The following is a 5,801-nucleotide window of genomic DNA, read 5'->3' as shown; positions in this document are numbered from 1 at the left end:
AATTTCATGAATTAGTTGAATTCCATGAATTGGTTCAATTCAATGAATTTGTGTAATTCCTTGAAATTTTTGAATTCTGTGGAATCCATGATAATAATTTATAATTTGTTATTTCAAAAGCTATTTTTTAAAACAAATATCCATTTCAGGTATTCTTGATAGAATAAATCAAGTTTTTTCTATGTAATCGATAGACTCTTATTGTTGTTAAGAATGATGAAAACAAATTTTTATGGGTTAAGACATTTTTAAACTGAATTTTTTTCTTGCGGAATATATTGAAAATTACTTTAAAAAAATTCCTGGCCATAAGTTGCTAAAAATTGATGATTCATTAAATAAACTTAATTATTACTTGACTTCATTTTTCAGTTAACAGAATTGATCGATTCATTCTGATAATAACATAATACTATAAAATGATTCAAGTCAGTAATTTTAAAAATATGCCACAAACAAAAGTTTAGTTTACAAATAAAAAAAACTGTTTACTCTATTTTTAATAAAAAAAATGAGGGGTCGTTCTCAAACTACCAAAAAAGTTAAAAAATTTTTTATTAACAGTGGATTACAAAAAAAGGAGTTTGATTGCCGAAAAATAGCCAAATAGTGAATTTGTCAATTAATCTAGTTTAAAAAATTATGAGTTCTTACTTTATGATCAAATATGATACTTAGGTTTTATTTTTAAGTATTATGTAATCACTTTCAGCAAAACACTTGATTTATGCCATCAAAAATACCTGATATGGATAATTGTTTAGAAAAATTTCTTTTTAAATAACAAACTATTTATTAACTATTATTCATTTAACTAAAATAAACCTTTTGTCCATAAATTGTTCAAATTCAGTGCGAAGCAAGTTACGAGTCGCCGTCAATACCCACGAAACCAATTTTCTTCACTTATTTGTTTATAATAAATTCAATAAATGTTTTAACATTTGCATGGCTGTTTTGCATCTCTTTTGATAGTTTCTTTTAGTTTTCTAGGTATTTTTTATTGAATCCAAGCATATTTAAAAAAACCGGTATACTTTAAAAGTAAATTTTTTCATTTTTGTTATTAAATAAACCAAAAAATTACGCAAAAATCGAAAAATTGGCCATGACACTTGGATGCGAAATTTTATTAGCTTTTATTAACTTTCTGTATGAAAATGAAAAGATTATGGTAATCATCTTATCAGCATACAGGGTTTCCAAAAAGTAAAGAAAAAATGATAAAGACTTTTCCAGATTAAAGTTTTTGTTTTAAAAGGTGAATTTCGTTCATGAAGTAACTTTTAACAAGACATCTAGTGGCCACCTTGAATTTGACCTTGAGCTTGACACTAAAGTTTACTTTAAAGCCAACTTTTTTTTTAATAGGAACCCCCATTTTTTATATTGACAATCAAAAAAGCGGGAAATTTTGCGTCCAGGCATGTATTTAGGACATGTACCAAGGAAGACCTTGAGCTTGACTTTCAAGTTCATTGTTAGGACAACTTCTTTTTTTAACGGGAACCTATATTTTTTACGACGGCAATCGAAAGAGCGGAAAATTTTACGTCTAAGCATGTACTCTACTCATGGTTCAAGAATGACCTTGAAATTTAGCTGAAGGTTTTTAGACTCAACCCAGGTATGGGACGGGTCCAATTTGAACTTCTTTGGCTCCGATGTTTACGAAATAGTTCGAGGTCATTCTTGGAGTAACTCTTAACAAGAAATGTAAAATAACGCCTTATTCAAAAAAAGACCTTCCAATGACCTTGAATGTCAAGCTCAGGTTCGAATTCAAGGGTACCGCTGTACTCCTCGTTGAAAGTTACTTTAAGAATGACCTTAAGCTTTTTCGTAAACACCTGAGCTGCAGCAGTACAGATTTGATCCGACCATACCTGGACCAAGACTAATATTCTTCAGTTGAAGTTCAAGGACATCCTTAGCCCATGACCTGAATACATGTTTGACGTAACATTCCCCGCTCTTTCGATTGCCGTTGACAAAAATAGGTGTTCCCATTTGAAAACACAAATTTAACTTCGAAACAACGTTAAAGGTCAATCTCAAGGTCAAATGAAAGGTCAGCACGGGATTCCTCATTGCTAGTTACTCTCAGAATGATAGACCAGTAGGAAATTAAGTTTTTGGTTGTTCAAAATGAAGTTAGGAATTTGTAAATATCATCGTTACATACTTCACGATGCTATAAAATAGCAAAAAAAAATAGTGAAGATTCATCTATTTGTTGTCTCACAATGTAATTGTTAATTAAGGCCTCAATATTTTTACAACCATTTTTAAAATAGTGTAGCGACAAAACTATCAGTCGCACATTAATGAGACCAGTGCCAAATGAAAGTTTAAAGGGTTTACGTTTATAGTGCGTCATTTAGGATATATTATTTTCTTTTTTGTTAATAATTGTATCGAATTGAAAAATAATTTATTTCTCAAGCTTATAAACAATTAAATTATCTCGGTTGTTTTTAACACTAGGAAAACAAAACCAACGGCATTTAATAGCAGACCACTATACCTACACTTCCTAAAAAATATCCTTGCTAGGGCCAATAGATTTGCAGTTATTATTGCCTGAACTTACCTGTAAATTGCAAGCATGAAATTGTAGGTGTAGCAATAAAAAAATGTTATTATGCGGTTTTAAACCATCTTTTAGTGGTGAAATGAAAATTTTTTTTTATGAGCAGTTTATTAAAAAAAAAAAAGAATAATATGTACAAAAAAAAGCGTGACACAGATTTTAACTTCACAGGTAAAAATACAGTGCGAAAAACTTGGATTAAAAGAGAACGTGCTCACTTCACACCTCTTCAGAAAAAAGAAATCGCTCTATCTTCCTTGTTTTTAAACGTAGAAGGCTCATTCAAACACTTTGTCCGACTAGTTTTTCCTGAGTAGACCGAATCTGAAGTCAAAGTTTGAGCATTTTTACGAATGCAATTTTTATAAACAAATTGAAAACATATTTTTTTTGCAAAATTTATTCCTTATTGATTCAAATGATATTACATGTTAAAATAATCTATTGTTCAAGTCGTTAAATTGTTAAATGAAGCTGTTTAAGTAAATTTCTAAGTAACTTTTTAACTAATTAATAAGAAATATAAATAATCAATACAATTTTGAAATTTTTCCTTTTTTTATAATTTTTCAGAGGGGAAAATGTATTTTGTTTGAAAATATTATTTTAATTATAATTTGTTTATACAATTTTTACGATAACTGCGTATAATTTCTATAATAATAAATCACAATTCCAAATAATCGTTAAAAAAAGGTAAAATTTAAAAATTTTTTTGATTATTTATTTATTTTTCTTATTATTTAGCTAAAAATTTACTTCAGCATGTTCATTTAACAATTTAACGACTTTAACAATAGATTATGTTGACATGTAATATTATTTAAATCAATAAGTAATGAATTTAGAAAGAGAAAATTTTGTGATTTTGAATTTGTTTATAACAATTAAATTTGTAAAAATGTTTAAGCTTTGATATCAAATTCGGCTTAGTCGAGAAAAAGTAGTCCTACAAAGTCTTTCAATGAGCTTTCTACGTTCACAAACAAGGAAGATACATTTTTTTTAATAATAAACTGCTTATAAATTTTTGGTAATAATACAACTGTTCATGAGCTTAAAAATTAAATTACTTTTCAATTCGATATAATTATTAATAAAAATGAAAAAAATAAATCCTAAATGACAGACTATGAAAGTAAACCGTAGAAACTTTTATTTGATACCTACATAAATGATTTTTTTTTTCATTTTTTTTTTGTTCTGAACAAATTCCCTCCAGTAAAGTATGCCGATTAAATGCATCGTTTACGAGTTATATTGACTAAACCATTTTAAAAAACGGTTATCTTATCTAGAATCGACTTTTGTATGTAACTCTGCTCTTGCTTCTGGTCTATGACCTTGACCTTTTTTTAATAAGAATTTACCTGCAAATTATTTAGGGTTTTCGTTACTTTGTGGAGACCCTGTATATAAAGTCATAGAATGCGTTGTACTAACCAAAAACACCTTGTTCTTGTTAAAAATATTTTCAACTGCGTCTATCAAAAAAATTTGAAAGTCCTAATAACTGTGACAATGTTCTCGAAAAAGCTTACCCAGTGGACAGAAAATTTGGCGACGTCTTTACGACATCGTTACGACATATCTACGACAACTTTACGACACCCTATGTCCATGTCGTTAAGGTGTCTTTACAATATCGTAAATAAGTCGTATGATCTGAAGATGTCTTTACGATATCGCAAAGACACCGAAATGACATAGACATAGGATGTTGTATAGTTGTCGTAAAGATTTCGTAACGCTGTCGTAACGATGTCGTAAAGACGTCGCCAAATTTTGTGCCCACTGGGTAGTTATCTTCCGTACACACAGCAGTGATTCAATTACAAACTTATTCGTCAGTGTTCCTAAAACTGTCGACAACAAGGTAGATTGTTTCGGGAACTATTCTCCTCGCAATAGCAGTTTTCCTGCTAGAATTAGTTCGTGAGTCCGATAATAATTATAATATTACATATTAAAAATAAATAAAATATGTTTTCAAAATGTAAAACCTATTTTTGATATCCTTATATTTGTTTGCAAAAAGAATAGACGACTTTTGAAATGATTTAGAATGAGAGATTCGTAATTACAATTTCAAATTTGCAATTTGTTACAATTTTAAATTAGACTAAACAAGATCCCTATTTTTTGGATTAAAAATAAAGTTGTGTGTTCATCTAACCTATATTTTGAAATCTATTTTCAAAATACACACATTTTTTCTTGAAACTCCTGGATTAAAAAAAAACTAAATTACATATTTTATTTTTGTTTTTCGGATGTGCTAAACTTGAAGAAAAGCTTTGAAATTACCAAAATTAGAAAGATTTGTTTGAAAAAATTTGTTTGAAAGAGATCCTGTAACTTTTATGTATGTTAAAAAATTTTTGTGGTCAGGAGGATGCGTGCTTTCTGAAATTGAATATTTATATTTTTTAGAAATAACTAAAGACACGAACATATTTTGTATCCATTTAAGAATTGAAACGTCGGACAAAAATCTAAAAAAAGTTTATTCCGTATTATTTAAAAGGAATGACGTTTTTCCTTAAAAATTTATGAAATCTAAATGAAATTAAAATCAAATTTAAAGTACAATTTAACGTCCAAAAATCAGGATATTGCAACCACAAAATTTTCCTATTGAAACCTGAAAACACCAAAAATATTCCTGAAAAACAAAATAAAAAAAGAAATTTTCACAAAAAAAAAACAGGAAAGAAAAATGAGAAAGGAAACAACCAAATCCCCTTTTTCTCTTTTTTCATTTATTTTTATTTATTTATTTGTTTCATTCGTCTTTTTTATTTTTACTATTATACAACTATAACAGAAAACATTTATAAGGATTAATCACCAAAGTTACGATACTCATAAAGCGCTCTTATCAAGGGAAATAAATAAAAATTCGACCAGATAGGAATAGCAGCCATTTTTATTTTTTATTAATTTTTTGACCTTGATAAAGGTGCTGTATGAGAGCCAAAATATCAGTGATTATTTTTAAAAAATTTTTCGTTGTGGTTTGATTTTTCTAAAATATACACTAAATCTTTCTCTAAAAAAGAGGTGTGTCAAGAAAAAAACTGAATTTACAAAAAAAAATTAGCATTTTCTGCCAAAATATGTGATTAAATTTTCATGTGAAAAAAAAAGATTTTTAAACAAAATAAATAAATCTTAATTCAAAAATATTAATTTTTTAGAAAAAATG

Source organism: Belonocnema kinseyi, chromosome 10, assembly GCF_010883055.1.
Source record: "Belonocnema kinseyi isolate 2016_QV_RU_SX_M_011 chromosome 10, B_treatae_v1, whole genome shotgun sequence".
Classification (NCBI taxonomy): Eukaryota; Metazoa; Arthropoda; class Insecta; order Hymenoptera; family Cynipidae; genus Belonocnema; species Belonocnema kinseyi.
The sequence above is the reverse complement of the archived record's forward strand: the minus strand, read 5'-3'. Positions refer to the sequence as shown.